The 21,016-nt window shown below is 40.1% G+C and overlaps 1 protein-coding gene across 14 annotated transcripts in view; it reads left to right on the forward strand.

Annotated features, from left to right (window-relative positions):
- LOC105478913 (piezo type mechanosensitive ion channel component 2) overlaps positions 1–21,016 on the forward strand; it is a 475,658-nt gene that overhangs the window by 196,668 nt on the left and 257,974 nt on the right. The window lies entirely within an intron of this gene.

Genomic DNA, 21,016 nt, shown 5'->3' on the forward strand with positions numbered 1-21,016 from the left:
TAGATTACGCTAATTTGAAATGAAAAAAGTGGGCTTATCTATGCTTATCTATGCTAACCCTGTGGCTGGAGTTAAACTGTAATTCATAATTTATTTTCAGTATTAACCCTCATTAAAATATACAGGGTACTGCCAACATTTTTAGAAACAATAAACGTAAATTGAATTCAACACCTGGTTCATTCATTTTTTTAAAATAATACTTGTTTTTCTTTGTTTTCATAAGATTTAAAACAAACCATTGTTACCGCCTCAATCTTATTCACCTAGTGTTTTTTTGGTGAAGTATTTGAAATGTATTGCTGTCTTTCAAGGACACTGTTAGAAGGCCTGAGCCAGAGGAAGCTCCCTTCTGCTTACTCGTCTTGTTATCAGTGGCAGCCATTGTGGAGGATATAAGTTGGGAAACAGGAGACGCATCACTTTGCCACAACTGTGGATGATTTTCCCTCCTGTTTTGAAGTATCTGATAATGCCTCCTTAGAGGGTCTGGGAAGAAAACAGCTTCTCTCTGTGTTTCCCTTAGATACTCTGCATAAGCTGGCCTTGTTGGTAGTATGAATGCAATAATTTTCCAACAAATTGTGGCTGGTGTCACCACCAATTCAATGCATTTCTGAGATTGTTTATCCAGATGGAGTATGAAAGTGTGGTGCAGGGCTGCTGCGTGGGACCCAGGCGCCAGAATGACTGACTTTTACCCTGACCTCACTTTGTGCTTGTAGACAGAGAGTAGGAATCCAGGTTCTTGGAGCTCTCCTGTCACCCCTGGGCTACAGAACAAAGCCCTTGGAGGATCCCTAGGAAGAATGTTGAGAAGAAATGCGATCTTTAGCCCAACCTCTTTTTTAAAAGCATTACTTGAGCACGTTCAGGTTGCTTTAATATAATTTGTTTGATTGCTCTTGTTTTTATAGGGTGTATTGCATTGATTATGTGAAGGGCAAACGTACATAGACTCATCACTCATATCCTGCATTAGTATTGATTTAGACTGCTACAAACTGGCAGGAAATGAGAAAAAAATGTTTCCTACTTCTCAGTCATAAGCCAATTAAAAACTTCAAAATGTATACAATTACTTCCTCGGAAATTTTATCTCAAAATAGATATAACTACAATTTCAACTTACCAACAAATGACCATCTCTGTATGATGAATACAGAGTTCTAATATTCCTCCTTATTTTAAGGACTTCTGATCTTGCATTGAGGTGGATACATTTCATCTATTATTCTGGAGCGGAGAAAAACATACTTTCATAAAAGCAACTTGTTTACAAAAGGCTGGCTGTTATAAACAGGCCGTAACACCCTCACATATATTGTTATGAAAGTGGAGGTATGCATCTCTATGTATCTATACAAAACACACCATTTAATGTATTTGTGTATTTGTATTTCTGAAACACACACACATTATAAAATCAATCTAAGATCAAATTCTCCATCATAAGTGTGAGTTGACAGAGAGGATCATATCTTTGTGAAATACTATGGAATTATATGGCAGTTTGGAAAAAGAATCAACTGTGGTTTTGTATCTGTTTCCAGACATTTTCCCCTTTGCAAGCTTAAATTTGCACACGGTACCCGACAGCACTCGAGCGAGTATCTCTGGTCTGTCCCAAAGTGATTTCTATCATGTCCTAACCTCACTAGTGAACACACTCACAGACTCTCAACACCCATTCTAATCAAGAAGCAAGAAAACAAAATGCATCAATCTTAAAACATCATCAGTGCAACAAATTCAGCACTAGGTCAAATTTCATTAGGGTTATTTGGCATTTGCTGGTAGTGCAAGATTGCATTAATCCAAAAAAATGCATCACATGAACTTTTTTGGAACACATATCCTCTAGTAAATCTTCTAAGTCAATAAAATTAATTTTATCTCATAAAGAAGCTTTGATAAATAAAGAGCTGTTGATCAGAATATAAAGATAGTTCAATCACATATACATGAGTATAGTTACAATAATTTTAATATAGTATTGACTCATCCATGTATATTTAAGTTTTTATTATATGTTGAAATTATTTTAAGACATGCAGATTAGCAATAAAACTAAAAAATTCCCTATGTCTTAGAAATCTTGGTGTGCTCCTCCACATACTTGAAAGCATTTCCATTTAATGTGATAATTGATATGTTTGAACTGGTCTGTCATCCACTGTTTTTTTCTGTTTGCACTATCTGTTCTTTTCTCTCTTTTACCTTTTCTTATCTTCTTTTGTAATGTGTGTTTTTAAAATTCATTTTTATCTCATTTGTTTCATTATTTTAGTGGGTTTCTTTGGATTTATATGATTCACCTTTAACTTACCACGGTCTGCCTTCAGGTAATATTAAACCACTTCACTTGTTATGAACTTTGCAATAGTATACTAGCATTTCTCCCTTCTCTGCCATTGTGATATTAATGACATATGTTGTCCTTATATGTTATAAAGCCCATAATATATTGTTATTATATTTGATCGAACATTCATCTTTCAAAGAGATTTACCTAATGCATAAAATATCCTGTCTGCTTACCTATGTCGTGACCATTTCTAGTGCCCTTTCTGTCTTTTGTACCCCAGTTTCATTTGGCATCATTTCTTTCCATCTGAAGGACTTTCTTTTTTGAGAGAACTCTCTTTTTTGAGAGCAATTCTTTTGAGAGATTCCGTGGGTAAAGTATTTTAGTTTTCTTCTGTTGAAAATAGTTTTTGGCCTTCACCTTTGATTGACGTTTTCATGGCACATCTTTGCCCATCTTTTTACTTGCAACCTCTTTATTTCCCCTTCATTCCTGAAACATACTTTTTTAAGACACAAAACTTAAACAGACAGTTCTTTTCTTTCAGTACTGAACTTGAAAACCATTGTGTCACTTTTTTTCTGGCCTCCGTGGTTTTAGGTGAGATACCCGTTATAATTTGAAGTGGTGTTCCCTTAGAAGTAATGCATCATTTCTCTCGGGCTGCTTTCAGTGTTTTTTCTCTTCCCAAAAGATTATTTGTTCTGAAATCTGATTCATGTATTTATTTTAGTTTATTTTCTGCTTTTTTGTTTCAGGTTCAGTAAATTCTACAGATTTTTTCCCCTTCAAGTTCATCGTATTGATTCTATCCTCTATCATCTCTCTCAATTCTACTATTATAACTTTCTAGAGTGTTTTAAAGATTTTGGATTTGAGGCCGCACATGGTGGCTCACACCTGTAATCCCAACACTTTGGGAGGCCGAGGCGGGTGGATCCTGAGGTTAGGAGATCGACACTATCCTGGCTAACACAGTGAAACCCCATCTCTACCAAAAATGCAAAAAATTAGCTGGGTGTGGTGGCGGGCATCTGTAGTCCCAGCTACTCAGGAGGCTGAGGCAGGAGAATAGCTTGAACCCAGGAGGCAGAGGTTGCAGTGAGCCTAGATAGTGCCACTGCACTCCAGCCTGTGCAAGAGAGAGAGACTCTGTCTCAAAAACAAAAAGCAAAAAATAAAAACAACAACAACAGCAAAAATTTGGATTTGTAGCTTTTTTATTTCATAAGTTCCATTTAGTTGTTTTTTATAACTTCTATTTTGTATTAAAATTTTCCATTTTTTATTTAAGATAATTCATAATTGCTGGTTGAAGTATGTGTACAACTTCCGCTTTAAAATTCTTGCCAGATAATTCCAACGTCTGATTATCTTAGGGTTGGTGTCTGTTAGTGCCCTTTTCTTACTCAAGTTGTAACTTTCCTGGTTCTACTTAGGATGAGTGATTTTTAATTGTATCATGGGTGTTTTGGATATTGTATTATGAGATTCTAGATACTACTTAATCTTGTTTTAAATCAAGTAATTCTCCTATTGAGGTGTAGTGTAAGGGCCAAGTGAGTATCTTTGTTCAACTAAGCCTGGCAGCACCAACCCAGCAGAGTGGAGCTCACTCACACTGCCTCATTGCAGATGGATGGACGTTCAGCTCCTCCTCAACCCTGATGACACTTAGTGACTATTGAGCACTGTCTCTCACCATCTCATTGCCTTCAAATGGAGATGTAATCTCAGCTCCTTGCTGAACCCTGCTAACACCAGGGAGGGGAGAAGTGGAGGCCTGACTCACACTGATTTGTTGCTGCAAGGTAGGGGGAGAATCACAGTTTCCCAGTGGTCATCCCTTTCGTTTTTGAAAGATATTTTTATAGGGTATAAAAATTACAAATTGACAGATATTTTGTTTTTCTCCTAGTATTCTTAAAATGTTGCTCCACTGTCCTCTCACTTCATTGGTTCTGATAAAATATCTGCTGTCATTCCTATCTTTGTTTCTCTGCCTGCAACATGACTTTTATCTCTGGCTGCTGTTAAGATTTTCTATTTTTCATGGATTTTGAGCATATAAATTATGATATGCCATAGGGTGATTTTCTGTATCTTTCTTGTTCCTAGAGTTCATTGAGCTTCTTGAATCTATATATTTATGGTTTTCCTCAAATTTGGGAAATATTCTGCCATTATGTTGGGGTCCAGTTACATGTATACTGTGCCACTTGGTGTCACCTGTACCCCATTAATACTCTTCATCTTTATTGACTGTTTTTCGTGTGTTGCATTTTGGTTAGTTTCTGGTGCTATATCTTCATGTTCACTAATCTTTTCTTTTGCATTGTCTAATCTGCTGTTAATCCCCATTCAGTGTGTTTTCAATTTCAGGTATCATAGTTATTATATCAAGAAATCCAATTTTTTCTTTTAATATCTTCTCTATATCTACTTAACTTTTTGAACGTATAGAATGCAGTTATAATAACTTTTTATTTTCTTGCCTTCTAATTTGAACACCTTTGGCAGTTCTGGGAAGATTTTCTGCTAATTATGGGTCATATTTTCTGCTTCTTTATATACGTGGTAAATATTTACTGGATGCCTAGCTTGTGAATTTTACCTTGTTGGGTGCTAGACATTTTTATATTTCTATACATATTTTTAAGCTTCGTTCTGAAATGCTGTTAAGTTATTTGGAAATGTTTTGATCTCTTGGGGGTGTTTTGTTTAAACATTTGTTAGGCAGGACCAGACCAATTTTCAATCGATGGGCAATTTTTCCCCACTGCTGAGGCAAGACCCTTTTGATTATTCTACTCAATATAGACAGTATTCCTCTGTGAGAAAGGTGGGCATTGTTCTCTCTTAAGGACCAGAGGGTCTTTTAGAGCGTTTCAGCCTGGTGCAGTGGGTCATATCTGTAATCCCAGCACTTTGGGAAACTGAGGTGGGAGGATCCCCTGAGCACAGGAGTTCGAGGCTACAGTGAGCTATGACTGCACCACTGCCCTCCAGCCTGAGCGACAGAGAAAGATCTTGCCTATAAAAAATAACAACTAAAAATCATAGGGCATCTTCCTCAGATTCAGGTAGTTTCCTCACACGCATGTACTGGTCACTACTTGGCTGAATTCACAGATCTCCGGGGCCCTTCTTCTGTGCTAATGTCTATTCTCTAATATTCTTCCCTGTGAATTGTAGCATTCTTGCCCTCCCTGAATTCTAAGCTCTGTCTCCTGTACTGAGGGAGTCCCCTGGGCTCCGCCTGGCTTCCTCTTCCCTCCCTGCACTGCCTGTGGACATTATCTCATGGCAAGAATCTGGTAGCAACAGTTAGCTGTGCTTCTTTTTTTGTCCCCCCCTTAAGGACCACTGTCTTTCGTTGCCTGAAATTCAGTGTCTTGAAAATACTTGTTTCATAAATTTGTCTTTGATATGTTTTTACTTGTTTTGTTTTTGGTTGTCTCCGTTGGGAGAATAATTCTGAATTTTATAACTCATTTTGGCTGAAGGTGGACACTCATCAATTTCAAGATACTATTTTACTCACTTTTGCCTCTAATGTTGGGTTCACACTACTTTTCCTCCTTTTAGGCTATCTGCTTTTTCTGTCAGGCTGATTTTAAGATATTTTCTTTGTCTTTGGGGTTCTTTACTTTCATATATATATATAATATGTTACTATGATATATATGTATACATGTTACTAAGATATATACATGTCACTAAGATATATCTAATCTGTCACTAAGATATATATATATATGTGTCAATTTCTTTGTATTCTTATTTGTGTTACAATGACTCTCATAATACAATTCAATAATCAATGTTTTCATCAATCTGAAAAAATTGGTACACATTATCTCACTAAATATTGTTTCTTTCTTTGTCTTTTTATTCTTTCTTTTTTAAAAATCTGATTAGGGTGGAACTCTGTCCTTCATGTTGTATTTTGGATAATTTCTTTTGGCTTTCATTTCCTGATCCCCTTTCACTTGTGCCCAAACTGATGATTGTCTCATCTACCGAGTATTTGTTTTAAATATTTATGTTTTCATTTCTTTTCTTTTTTTTTTTTTTCGAGATGGAGTCTTGCTCTGGCATCCAGGCTGGAGTGCAGTGGCGGAATCTCAGCCCACTGCAAGCTCCGCCTCTCAGGTTCACACCATTCTCCTCCTCAGCCTCCTGAGTAGCTGGGACCACAGGTGTCCGCCACCATACCTGGCTAATGTTTTGTATTTTTAGTGGAGACGGGGTTTCACCATGGTCTCGATCTCCTGACCTCGTGATCCACCCGCCTCGACCTCCCAAAGTGCTGGGATTACAGGCGTGAGCCACCATGCCCGGCCTTTCATTTCTTATTTTATTTTTTGTTCTTTAAAAAAATCCTCTTGTTTGTCATTGTATTAGTTTGTCTTCATGCTGCTGATAAATACATTCCCGAGATTAAGCAATTTACAAAAGAAAGAGGTTTATTGGACTTACAGTTCCACATGGCTGGGGAGGCCTCACAATCCTGGCAGAAGGCAAGTAGGAGCAAGTCACATCATACATGGATGGCAGCAGGCAGAGAGAGCTTGTTCAGAGAAACTCACAGTTTTAAAACCATCAGATCTCATGAGACCCATTCGCTATCACGAGGGCAGCATGGGAAAGACCTGCCCCCATGATTCAATCATCTCCCACCGGGTCCCTCCCACAACTCTCACCCATCTCTGTGTGGAGACACAGAACCAAACCATGTCATTCTGCCCCGGCCCCTCCCAAATCTCATATCTTCACATTTCAAAACAGTCATGCTTTCCCAATAGTCCCCCAGAGCCTCAACTCATTTCAGCATTAACTCGAAAGTCCACAGTCCAAAGTATCATCCAAGACAAGGCAAGTTCCTTCCTGCTTATGAGCCTGTAAAATCAAAAGCAAGTTAGTTACTTCCTAGATACAATGGGGTTTAGTAAAGGCAATGGGTAAATGAAGCCATTCCAAATGGGAGAAATTAGCCAAAACAAAGGGGCTACAGGCCCCATGCAAGTCTGAAATCCAGCAGGGCAGTCAAATCTTAAAGCTCCAAAATGGTCTTCTGTGACTCGATGTCTCACATCCAGGTCATACTGATGCAAGAGGTGGTCTCCCATGGCCTTGGGTAACTCCACCCCTGTGGCTTTGCAGGGTACAGCCTCCCTCTTGGCTGCTTTCACTGGCTGGAGTGTCTGCGGCTTTTCCAGACGCATGATGCAAGCTGTTGTTGGATCTACCATTCTGGGGTCTGGAGGATGGCAGTGGCCGTCTTCTCACAGCTCCACTAGGTGGTGCCCCAATAGGGACTGTGTGTCAGGGCTCTGACTCCACATTTCCCTTCCTCACTGCCCTAGCAGAGGTTCTCCATGAGGACCTTGCCCCTACAGCAAACTTCTTCTTGGTCATCCAGGCATTTCCATACATCTTCTGAAATCTAGGTAGAGGTTGCCAAGCCTCAGTTCTTTACTTCTGTGCACTCGCAGACTACACAACACCACGTGGAAGTTGCCAAGGCTTGGAGCCTGCACCCTTTGATGCCATAGCCCAGGCTCTATGTTGGTTCCTTTTAGCCATGGCTGGAGGGACTGGGACGCAGGGCACCAATTCCCTAGGCTGCACCCAGCATGGGGACCCTGAGCCTGGCCCACTAAATCCCTTGTTTTACCTAGGCCTCCAGGCCTGTGATGGGAGGGGCTGCCATGAAGAACTCTGACATGCCCTAGAGACATTTTTCCCATTGTCTTGGGGATTAATATTTGGCTCCTCGTTACTTATGCAAATTTCTGCAGGTGACTTGAGTTTCTCCACAGAAAATGGGATTTTCTTTTCCGTTGCATTGTCAGGCTGCAAATTTTCTGAACTTTTATGCTCTGCTTCTCTTCTAAAACTGAATGCCTTTTACAGGACCCAAGTCACCTCTTAAATACTTTGTTGCTTAGAAATTTTTTCTGCCAGATACCCTAAATCATCTCTCTCAAGTTCAAAGTTCCACAGATCTCTAGGGCAGGGGCAAAATGCTGCCAGTCTCTTTGCTAAAACATAACAAGAGTTATCTTTGCTCTGTTTCCCCACAAGTTCGTCATCTCCATCTGAGACCACCTCAGCCTGGATTTCATTGCCCATATCATTATAAGCATTTTGGTTAAAGCCATTCAACGAGTTTCTAGGGAGTTCAAAACTTTCCCACATATTCCTGTCTTCTTCTGAGCCCTCTAAGCTGTTCCAACCTCTGCGTGTTACCCAGTTCCGAAATCGCTTTCACGTTTTGGGATTTCTTTTCAGCAGCGCCCCACCCCACTGGTACCAATTTACTGAATTAGTTCATTTTCATGCTGCTGAGAAAGACATTCCAGAGACTAGGAAATTTATAAAAGAAAGAGGTTTATTGGACTTACAGTTCCACATGACTGGATCACAATCATGGCGGAAGGCAAGGAGGAGCAAGTCACATCTTATGTGGATGGCAGCAGGCAAAGAGAGACTTGTGCAGAGAAGCTCCCGTTCTTAAAACCATCAGATCTTGTGAGACCCATTCACTATCATGAGAACAGCACGGGAAAGACCCAGCCCCATGATTCAGTCATCTCCCACCGGGTCCCTCCCACAATGTGGGAATTATGGGAGCTACAAGATGAGATTTGGGTGGGGACACAGAGCCAAACCATATCAGTCATTTTGGTCTTTTCCTTCCTATTTACATTTCAACCTTCATTTTTCTTTATTTAAATACATTAAACGAATTTGTTTTATATTCTGAGTCTAGTAATTCCAATAACTCTCAGTTGTTACTTTTGGTTTCCAATGATGTTTCTTTGGGTTCTTGAATGTTTTCTTACTGTTACTTTCATCTCTTACTCCTGGAAAATTTGTTTTAGAGAAATACATAGAGGCTTTTAAAAAGAATTGTGTTTTTTTAAAAGAATTCCTTTTTAAAAGAATGTGTTTGCTTCTACTAGGCAATTGAGGGACTCTGCCAACCTGGTAGCACTTTAAAATAAATTCTCAGGTAGAATCTTTTCAGATCATATAGGATGTGTGAATTTGTGTGGGGTTCATTTCCAGTTAAAATTCGTACTAAATGAGCAATCATTTAAGGTCCCAACTTCATTATTCAGATGTCTTCATTTGTACCGTCTACTTGGGGCGTAAGCAGGGATTGATAATCATCTCAGAGTGTTCTGTATTATTATCTAATAATCTGTATTATTATCTAATATCTAATAGTGTTCTATATTAATATCTAATGTTATATAACAAGATAACTCTTTAAAAATGAGCTGGGCATGGTGGCGCACTCCTGTAGTCCCAGCTACTCGGGAGGCTGAGGCAGAAGAATCACTTGAACCCAGGAGGCAGAGGTTGCAGTGAACTGAGATCATGCCGTTACACTCCAGCCTGGCGACAGAGCAAGGCTCCATCTCAAAACAAAAAAGAAAAGAAAAAGAATTCAATCTGAGATATATTTTCATGGTTACCCATTACCGTAGCAAGGTTATAGAGAGAATATATATAGCTCTGCATTTCTTCTAAATAACAAGGATTTTGGGTATTCCAAAATATGGAATAGAACCAGATAACTCTTGTTATGTAATATTATTATCTAATATTACAAGGGAAAGGGAAGACACTTCTAGAGTGCGAGCCTGCCATTAACTTATTTTTTGTCCTCTAAGGATTCCTTACTCTCTCTAAGGATTCCCACTTTCAGTCACCGATGCATTTAAATGTCTAAAAAATATCGACCCCAACATTTTTTTCATTTTTTTAGTTGGGATAACTGTTTAGGGTATCTAGTTGGCCATACTGACAAAAATGGAAGTCCCTTATGTTTAGATGTTTAAATTTTGAGACAATTGATATTTTCACATCAATGTTATAATGCTGTAAGTAAACCCCAGCAAATTTGGTCATGTACAATTGTTATTTTTAGTAAATACCCAAAATCCTTGTTATTTAGAAGAAATGCAGAGCTATATATTGTAAGTCTTTGCTATTGTAAATAGTGCTGCAGTAAACATACATGTGCATGTGTCTTGATAGTAGAATGATTTGTAATCCTTTGGGTATATACCTATACGCAGTAATGGGATTGCTGGGTCAAATGATGTTTCTGGTTCTAGATCCTTGAGAAATGGCCACACTGTCTTCCACAATGGTTGAACTAGCAAACTACAGGCCTCTCACAAGTATACATTTTTTATTAGATACTTTTGTAGTAGATAATGTAACTTTTTTGCATCCTCATTGTCAGTTCCAGCTATTATTCTATTGACATATATCCATGAGCTAAACAATGCCTCAGAATTAAAATTTTGGTACAACCCAAAATATAAGATTTATGGAAACTCTCAGTTTTTAAAGAATTGTTTCTTGAAACCATGTTAAGAATGTAAACTTACTTTTTTTTTTTTTTTTTTGAGACAGAGTCTTGCTCTGTCACCCAGGCAGGAGTGCAGTAGCACAATCTCACCTCATGGTAACCTCCACTTCCCTGGGTTCAAGTGATTCTCCTGCCTCAGCCTCCCAAGTAGCTGGGACTACAGGCGCTCGCCACCACACCCGGCTAATTTTTTGGATTTTTAGCAGAGAGGGGGTTTCACCGTGTTAGCCAGGATGGTCTCAATCTCCTGACCTCGTGATCTGCCCGCCTCGGCCTCCCAAAGTGATGGGATTACAGGCGTGAGCCACTGCGCCCGGCCTATTGTAAACTTACTTATAAAGTGTGAGTAATTGTTACCTGGTTATCTCTTTCATGTTAAAGAAATGTGCTTTTGGAAAAGTCGTCTTCATTGTTCAACAGAAATTAATTTATAAAATCCATTGAATACTCTCCTTTTTTTTCTGGTTGTGAAGAATCTTTCCGTCTGTTTGTAATCATCTATTAGAACAGTATGTTTTATTCATGGCAGGTAAAGCCTAAATAATTAATTTTCAGTATTTTTCTGGAATTGCTCAAATCTAATTAAAACTGCAAGCTAAAAATACTAAATCTTTGCAGACTTCCTAAGGAGGCCTCTTAAGGAGACTGATTTATGAGCCCTTCCTTCCTCCATCTAGCTCTGGATTTTTGGCAGAAGTCAGTGCTTAAAATAGGTGTTTGCTTGTGGTCAGACCTTGCTGCTATTAATACCTATTAGATACCTAACATATTAGCTTTTATCTACTACTTTATACTTCTGTAGCACTTATCTCTTTGCAAAGTACTCTTCACACAATTATTTCAAGTTTTGCAAAGAAACATAGGCAATCAGTCTTAGCAATAACCCCATCTCACAGATGAGAGGTCTAAGACCAATAGCCTCAGTCCCAGTTAGTTCTGTGGGCTGAATTGAGATGTAACCTCAGGTCTTCTGATCCCAGTTGTTATGCCACAATGCCTTACTTCCCATTTTGATGAATCAGAGTGGGATTGAATCTGGAATGAGATCTTTACATGCCATTTCAGATGCTAAATTATTTGCACATTAGAGGCAGAACATACCTTCTATGTAGATGACTTATTTGAAAGTCACCTGCATAATTTCTAGCTAAAAGCCATTTCTCTCATCTCTACTCCATTCTCTGAAACCCACCATTTGTGTCAGAACTGGTTGAATTAAAGCAGTTTTTTAAAGGCAAACTTTAACGTGACTTAATTTATCATGTTCCTAGATAACCACAAGCCCAGGCAAAGGCTGTGAGAATATAGAGCATAACTCAGCAAAATGTCAGGGAAGAAGCTGTGAAAAGGACTCTTAGGACATCCTGGGTTGCTTAGGAGAGACTAGAAGTGGCGCTGGGGGATTAGGCGCTTAGAAGAAAATTCCCAAATTTGGGGGACAAAACATTAGGGAATGAGAAAAAATCCAATTTTGTGGGAATCCAGCTTGATGTTTTAATATAGGGTCTGTTTTTTCATTGCTTTCACCTGTTACATGGAGCACAAAGACATAATGAACTAGCTCTGTACATAGGGGAAATAACATACAGAGTTTAGGCAAATCTGTGAGACTTCCCAATAATCTGTCAAATCCCAGCCACAGGATGCACATGAAACTCATCCTTCCTGTGTGAAATTCACCACAAGTATCATGGGCCTGGAACATGTAAGATGTCACATGCACAAGCTGCTCCAAAGAACATATCTCCAAAGGGTTTAGGATGCCCCAGTTAAGATGCCAGACTCAAAATCAAGAAGATTTCATGAAACCTTCTTGTGTTTGCTAGGAAAGAACCCCGAAATCTGTACAGTACTAAACCCAAGGGAGGTGACTCTTCATTCATTCATATAGTAGTTCCTGGCATTAACGGCTCCACTGAACTATTTCGAGGAGCTGTGTTTAATTTTGTGCCATCTCCTGGTCATTACATGTAATTTTCTAGTAAATAGTTTACTCTTCATAAACTAAATATTCATTTCTCTTGATGACAGTAAGCTGGATAGTCTGTTGTAGGAGTTGTCATTGTGGAAGAACCAGAGTAGACTTAAAATAAAAATTCTAAACAAGCTTGAAAACTGTGCAGATCTCCAGGGCCATAAGGGAAGAAGTCATGGGGGGATTCACAAGGAGGGAGTCAGTAGCTGAAGGGCTCTAGCACAATGCCCTGAGCCTGCTTTCGCTGCAGGATGCCTGCCAGACCAGCTGCACACTGGTAGGAGCACTTGTTGGTTTGTCTGCACAGTCCCACAATTTTGTCTTCGAAACAGAACCCAGCAAAATTGAGCTTTCAATATTTTGTTTTCTTATCTCTAGCAAAGATGTATTCCACTGGGCTACGTTTTTGATTTCCTGTCCTGAAGCGATGACATCTGACTGTTTCCTTCCTACATTCAAGCACTGGAATTCTAGCCCCAGGCCTTTTAGTTTTGGCAGAACTCTTACAACTTATCTGCCAGGCCCTTAACATCCCCCATCCAGAAGAATTAGCCAACTAGCACATCAGCAAAAATGAAGAGACAGTGGTAGGCAAGATTTTTGCATCGGTAGCCCCGGACCAAGAGCTTGCCACAGCCTGGTTGTTGCAAAGCCTCCATTCTATGGTTTCCTAAGACTTTTTTTTTTTTTCCTTTTTTAAAAAAATTTTCGGAGGAGTATGTTAAAAGGCAACCTCAATGAGGCCAGACTCCAGGAGACATTCCAAGACAAGCTCCAGCTTTGTAAATCCCATGAAGGTTTATGAGCTGTAAAGTTTGCATTACTTTTTATAAAAAAAGAAATGGAGACATTGCAATTTCAGAACTCAGATGCTAAAACTATGCTGACCAGAAAGTAAGGCAAGGCCCCAAGGAGAAGCATTCATGCTTTGCGAAAGAAGGCATCACATTTAGTTCTAGAAACTGCTGGGAAGGCAGATGCACGCTCACAGCCCTCATAGTGACCTCCACAAACCATTGCTTCTCTTGCTTTGAAAAGTAATTGGAATTTTGGTTCCTACACAAAGACTTCTCAAGGTATCTCCAAAGATATCAACCTGTGACCCTGCGTAGAAAAGACAGTTTTGAGACTGCCATTTTTAATAAATTACTTCCCATTATGGCCCACTATCAAATTTTTCTTCAAAAGTCATAAGAAAAATGACAGTACTGAAAGTTTGGGAATGTCCTTCTGAGTAAATGCGGATTCAAGAAAGCCGCACGTGAGGCAGGTGACGGTTACTCCAGCCACTGCAGGAGCGTTGCTGCTGGCAAGGCAGGAGCAGGGGCCGTGGACGTGCTACAGAGAGAAGGTGGAGTGAACAATGTGGCATGCTCGGCCCACTGGCAGCAGCGTTAAGAGTCCTGGCACTTCAGCAGTCGCCCCAGTTGCTCTTGGTGAGCAAAGTTTGCCTCGCTAGAAGCCAAGATTTGTTCATGGTTCTAATCCAGCCAGTTTCTTTTATGCACACTAGAATCTCTTTTTCATAAAATCTTAGGTTCTCAAGACTTGAAAGGGCATTGTGACCCGTTCCTTCCACCTCTGCGCTAAATTTTATCTACAGCATCAGAAACAGAGTCTTTTCTCAAACAATAGAGAGTTGTCATCCAGTTCTGTTTGTTAGGCAGATCTTTTTTAAAGGGAACAAAATGTACCTCTGTTGTTATTTGCATCCCCAACTCCTAATTCTGCCCCCTGAGTAGCTCTCAGCTGCCTAACTGCTCTTCTGGGCAGCTACAGTCTGAAAGCAGTTACCTTCCTCTTTGTTCATTACTGCGAAACAATTCAGGCTTCTTCCAGGCAAGCAAATATTTCTATTCATAGTCATGTGTGGCATCGTGGAGAACGTTGTCTGTGGGTCTCCCACCACATACTTTCCCCAAGAAGAAAACCAGGAATTCCACCATGATATTCTCCTGAGATACAAAACATGACATTTTGAAAAATGGTAACAGCTATCTGTATAGTTTAATGGAATTAGGTAAGGACGAAAACAGGAACAGTCTGGTCAGAGAAACAACCCTGTAGCATAGTGGTTAGAGCACAGATATCACAGCCAGATGTCCTGCATGGGAATCCTGGCTTTTCTGCTTCATGATTGTGTGATCCTGGGCAAGTCAGTTAACCTCTGTGTCCTCTGTGGCCTCGGTCCCCACATCTGTAAAGTGGATATAGTAATAGTCCTTGTCTTATGTAGTAGACATGAGGGTTAAATAAAATGAGTTAGTATTTGTAAAGCCTTAGAATAGTATCTGCCACATGGTAAGTTACAATTTCACAAAGGTGAAAGTGTCCTACTGGGTCAGGTCTCAAGAGAAGCAAAGAGCAAGGTATTAAATTAAGCCCTTTGGCCAGGCACGGTGGCTCATGCCTGTAATCCCAGCACTTTGGGAGGCCGAGGTTGGTGGATCACGAGGTCAGGAGATCGAGACCATCCTGGCTAACACGGTGAAATCCTGTCTCTACTAAAAATACAAAAAATTAGTCGGGCGTGGTGGCGGGCACCTGTAGTCCCAGCTACTCGGGAGGCTGAGGCAGGAGAATGGCATGAACCCGGGAGGCAGAGCTTGCAGTGAGCCAAGATCGCACCACTGCCCTGGGTGACAGAGCGAGACTCCATCTCAAAAAAAAAAAAACAAAAAAAAAGTAAGCCCTTATTCCAGGTATTTAGGCTTCAGTGCTCTTGGCTCTGCCCAAGGAGCCTAATACACACACACACACACACACACACACAAAATACTGACAATTCCTCACCCTCCTCTTTTCTAGTTCTTTTCACACAATTCAAGTTACTGACTGAGATCAGCTGAAATTCCTTAGCATATCAACAAATGCTCTCTGAAATTTAAAAATAGGAATGAAAATGGGTTTTCTACCTGACTTGGGGTGGGAGTGGTATTGCAAAGCCCCCTTTCATACTTTTCCACTGAATTTGCTCACCATGAGAGCCACAGGAGTGTGACTGAGCACCTGGAGCTGCAGGGCCTGAGCACAGTCATTGACCTGCTTCTGCTCCTGGTGATGACTTGCAGGGAGGGACTTAACCCCACTCCTGGATGTGGAGGCCTCACAATGCCTGCCCATCGTCACTCATGTACTGGGAAAATTACAGTAGTCACTACCTCCATAGTTTTTAGAACATGACAAGTTTTCAATTAACACTCCATTTTTCGTATGAAAACACTTTAATGGAATCTCATTGGTGGCATATAAAAGCTAATAAAGTCAGAAATATTTTGATAGACTGAAATTGTTTCAAATATTGAAAAATAGCGGCGTCGTGCCATCTGTTCACCTGAGTTGCCACCTGTATTAGTCTGTTCTCATGCTGCAAATAAAGACATACCCTGGACTTGGTAATTTATAACAGAAAGAGGTTAATTGACTCACAGTTTCACATGACTGGGAAGGCCTCACAATCATGGCAAAAAGCGACGGGGAAGCAAGACACGTCTTACGTGGCAGCAGGCAAGAGAGCGCTGGTGCAGGGGAACTCCCCTTCATAAAACCATCAGCTCTCATGAGACGTATTCACTACCATGAGAACAGTTTGGGAGAATCCACCCGCATGTTTCAATTATCTCCACCTGGACCTGACCTTGACATGTGGGGATTACTACAATTCAAGGTGAGATTTGGGTGAGGACACACCCAAACCATGTCACTGCCCCTTCATTCAAACCCATGAAAGGATTCTTTCCATGACACGTCTGCCTGGCACAGTGATAGTGTGCAGGGTTCTTAAATTCCTCCAGCAAGTGTATGAATGGATATAGAGGAGGTACAATTCCATCACCCCAAATCGATGGAAAATGGGATATCTGACATAGTGTATTCCCATGGTAGCAGGACTCTGTGTAGCATGCACCACAGTAACTTTCATAAGGGACACATAATTAATGCTCTGTTAAAAGGCAAATAACAAGTAACAGGTTAAGAAACATATTGCAACATAAATGAAAAAAATTAATATTTCTAATACGTAATCTTAGAAATGAAGAAGAAAATTACTCCAATGGAAAAATGGAGAAAAGACAAAAATAAGAAATTAAAAGGAATTTTAAGTGGCCAATGTAATGTAAAAGTTCAGTTCAATTATCATTAGGATAAAACAATGTAAGTTAAGGAAAAAACTAGATATCTTTTTTTTTAACCCATTACATTGGTAAATATGTGAAAAGTTAATTGTCCACTCTAATCTCCAACCTTGTAGCCTTGTCCCTGGTTACAGTGTTTTGGCCATTCTTCCCTTTTTTCCAAGGAGATCTTATATGGACTAATAGGGTTGTTTGCCTCCAGGGTCCTCACCCTCCTGTTTGCTCAGCCTAGAATGTCTTTCCTCCACTCTGTTATGCCTAAATGCCGCTTCCCTAAGTCCCTTTGCAACTTAGAGTGTTCTCTCCTTTACTTTTCGTATTTTTTTTAACCTTTTTTTAGAGAAGGGATCTGGCTCTACTGCCCAGGCTGGAATGCAGTGGTTCAATCTTAGCTCATTGCAGCCTTGACCTCCTGGGCTCAAGTGATTTTCCTGCCTCAGCCTCCTGAGGAGCTGGGATTACAGGCTTGCACCACCACACCCGGGTAATTTTTTAAATTATTTTGTAAAGATGGAGTCTCTCTATGTTGCCCAAGCTGGTCTTGAACTCCTGGGCTCAAGTGATTTTCCTGCCTCTGCCTCCCCAAGTGCTGGGATTAGAGACTTGAGCCACCATGCCTGGCTTTTCCTTTTCTTTTACTTTCTAAAACTTACTGTAATTTTCAATCACGTCACTGCTTGTCATTATTGTATCTCTTCTGCTCTGGATGTTACTGCAGAAGGGCAGGACCAAGGGTGGTTTGCTCATCCCCGGAAACACAGTAACCGATACGCTGCTTAGGTTATGACAGCTACTTCATATGTATTTTCTAAGCAGGTGGAGAATTCATGGCTATGTGATGATGTGGGTTGTTTTGTTTTGTTTTGTTTTGTTTTGTTTTTGAGACAGAGTCTTCCTCTGTCACCCAGGCTGGAGTGCAGTGGTAAAGTCATGGCTCATGCAGGCTCGACTTCCCAGGCTCAATTGATCCTGCCGCCTCAGCCTCCCCGGTAGCTAGGACCACAGGCATGCGCCACAATACCCTGCTAATTTTTGTATTTTTTGTAAAGGTGGGGTTTTGTCATGTTGCCCAGGCTGCTGTGAAGCTATTAAGTCTTCAAAAAGTGTTCTGCTTATATAGTATGTTTAGTCATATGATATTGTTGTTTTGTAGGCAGAAATACTCAAATACCACCAATTTCATAAGGTTCAACTTAGAACCTAATACAATTTTCCGAAGACATTTTTAATTATAAGTTTGAAAAGTCATAAGCTGGCCGCGCACGGTGGCTCACGCCTGTAATCTCAGCACTTTGGGAGGCCGAGGCGGGCAGATCACAAGATCGGGAGATCGAGACCATCCTGGCTAACGTGGTGAAACCCCGTATCTACTAAAAATACAAAAAATTAGCCGAGCGTGGTGGCGGGCTGCTGTCATCCCAGCTACTTGAGAGACTGAGGCAGGAGAATGGCATGAACCCGGAAGGTGGAGCTTGCAGTGAGCTGAGATTGCACCACAGCACTCCAGCCTGGGCAACAGCATGAGACTCCGTCTCAAAAAAAAAAAGAAAAAAAAGAAGAAGAAGAGTCATGAGCAAGGCCCTTCTTTCACTATGTCTTGATGTGAAGATGTATCCATATCTATGGGTGTGTAAAGGGGCAGCCGTATTCACAGCATTATTCATTATTAAAACAACCAAAAAGGACAGAAACAGACTGTGCCCAACTCAGAGGAACTAGCTAAATAAATTAAGGAACATTCATGTGTTGAAATGGTTGGTGGCCATTACACATGTATTTTTTAAGAACATGGGGTGCCCTGACATTTATTTTATTACAAGAAGTTAAGTCTGTTACATCGCAGTCTGTGAGCTTTCTCTCTCTCTCTCTCTCTTTCTCTCTCTCTCTCTCTCACACACACACACAGAGAGAGAGAGAGAGAGAATGAGAGGGAGAGAGAGAGAATGAGAGGGAAAGAGAACAGAAAGAAGTCCTGAAGGATATGTACCAACATATTAACAGTGGTTAATTTCTGTCTGGTGGGATTACTCATGATTAAGTGAATATATGTTAGTTGTGTAATAAGGAAAAATCCTTTGAAAGTATTAAGTTCTAGAGGCTATTAAAATTATAAGTAGATAGATATTTAGATATCTGGATGACAGATAGAGAAAAGAGAGAGTAGGAAGAATTATCATTCAATTGAGATCCTACCAAATCATGAGTGACTTGCACCTAATACAGTTATATATCAGAGTTCTTAATTTTTTAATTGCAGTCTAGAATAGTAAATGTAAAATTCTACCATTTAAAATAAGCTATTCTTTATTTATTTTAAACTAAAAGGCTTAGAAAAATCAAGGATACCATTGGTATGTCATACCATGGTGCTTTTAGACAAACAATAGGAGTTTACCTATAGAGACATCGAACACCTCTTTCTCTAAATTTAAGACACATTTGCCTTTAAAACAGAATTTCAAAAAAATTTTCTTTAATAACTGCCTATGTATTTGTTTTTGACAAGATGTTTTAGTTATTTTACTCTCTTCAAAGGATAGAGAGAAACTCATGAAGCAAATGTGACCAGATCATGTAAGTTTTATCCATGGTATTGTAAACCAAAAAGTATCTGAAATAGGTCTCAATCAATTTAGAGGTTTGTTTTTGCCAAGCTTAGGGATCATGTCCCATGACACAGCCTCAGGAGGTCCTGAGAACATGTGCCCAAACTGGTTAGGTTACAGCTTGATTTTATACATTTTAGGGGACTGAAGCTACAAGCAAAGCCGTAAATTGATACATGTAAGGTGTACATTGGCCAGCCCAGAAAGGGGGAACATCCACGTCATACGTGGATTTAAAGATTTCCTGATTGGCCACTGGTTGAAAGGGTTAAGCTCTGCCTGAAGAGTTGAAATCAGCTTCAGTTAAGGTAAGAGGGTGGGAGTTGTGGAAGCCAAGTTCTTGTCATAAAAATGAAGCCTCCAGGTAACAGGCTTCAGAGACAGTAGATGCTAATGTCTTTTATGGGATCTTAAAGGATGTCAGACTCTCCAAAGAGACCTAGTAAGCAAAGGAGCTTCTCTAAAGAACGTAAATTTCCTCCCACAAGAGACAGCTTTGCAGGGCCATTTCAAGAGATGTCAAATAAATACATTTCAAGGTAAAATACTTAGATTTACCTGAAGGCCTGCAGTCTGTCATGTGATGCTATACCAAAGTCAGGTTGGAATTTGGTATCTTATTGCCACAAAAAAGTCTGTTCTGTCAGTCTTAGCATCTCTGTTTTAATGTTAATGCTGGTCCACGGTGCCTGAACTCCAAAGGAAAGAGGGTATAATGAGGCATGTTGGACCTCACCTTCCCTTCATGGTCTGAACTGGTTTTTTAGGTTTCTTTGGGCCTCCTGGGCTGAGAGGGGGTCCATTCAGTCTCTTGGAGACCTTAGAATTTTATTTTTGTTTCCAGCATCAAAAAGGAGGATCGGGAAATAATCACATATCTCCCACCGCTCCTACTTTTATAAACCCGAGATCTCCCTCAGGTCAAGCATACACATTCTAACATTCCGTCCATCTGCTCTGTTGTATCAGACTCCATTAAACACTGTAAAAGAGTAAATCATAGGAGAGGAGAGCCAGATAGCAGCATCTGTCCTGAGACCCCAGAGGCTGCTAGAGGCGTTTTCTCTCACAGTCTTGCCAGTAACTTCTCAGCCCCTCAAAGGCTGTGTGGATGTGATTTTCTACTCACTCCTTTTTTGAAATGGTCTCAACATGCAATTTTGAAATGCAAAATTTTTGTTTACAGTAGGCACTTGGCAAGAGCATTTTGTTCAAATATTACAATCTTACTTAAAGATACGGGAAAACATATCTGAATCTGATCAAAATAATTCAGTTTCTTTGCGCTGGTCTGGAATTGGTAGATTCTGAATTGCCTCAGTCACAACAGCTTATGTAGGGTACCCATGCATGCAGCAGCATAACACCTTCATATGATCTGTGCACATTTGCAGCTCGCTCACACACTTCTTCTAATTTCTTTTATTGAGTTCTTCATTTCAGAAGGGGAGTGAGTTGAGATTCTCCAGCTCATCATATAAACAAGAGTGTTTTCTATGGCTCTAATTTATATTGCAGCTGTGGTTAATGCTGTGAGTGTTTACATAAAGACTGATGCATGGATACCTTTACAACAGCAGCTGGGAGACCACAGTC

Source organism: Macaca nemestrina, chromosome 19 (genome assembly GCF_043159975.1).
Source record: "Macaca nemestrina isolate mMacNem1 chromosome 19, mMacNem.hap1, whole genome shotgun sequence".
Taxonomy (NCBI): domain Eukaryota; kingdom Metazoa; phylum Chordata; class Mammalia; order Primates; family Cercopithecidae; genus Macaca; species Macaca nemestrina.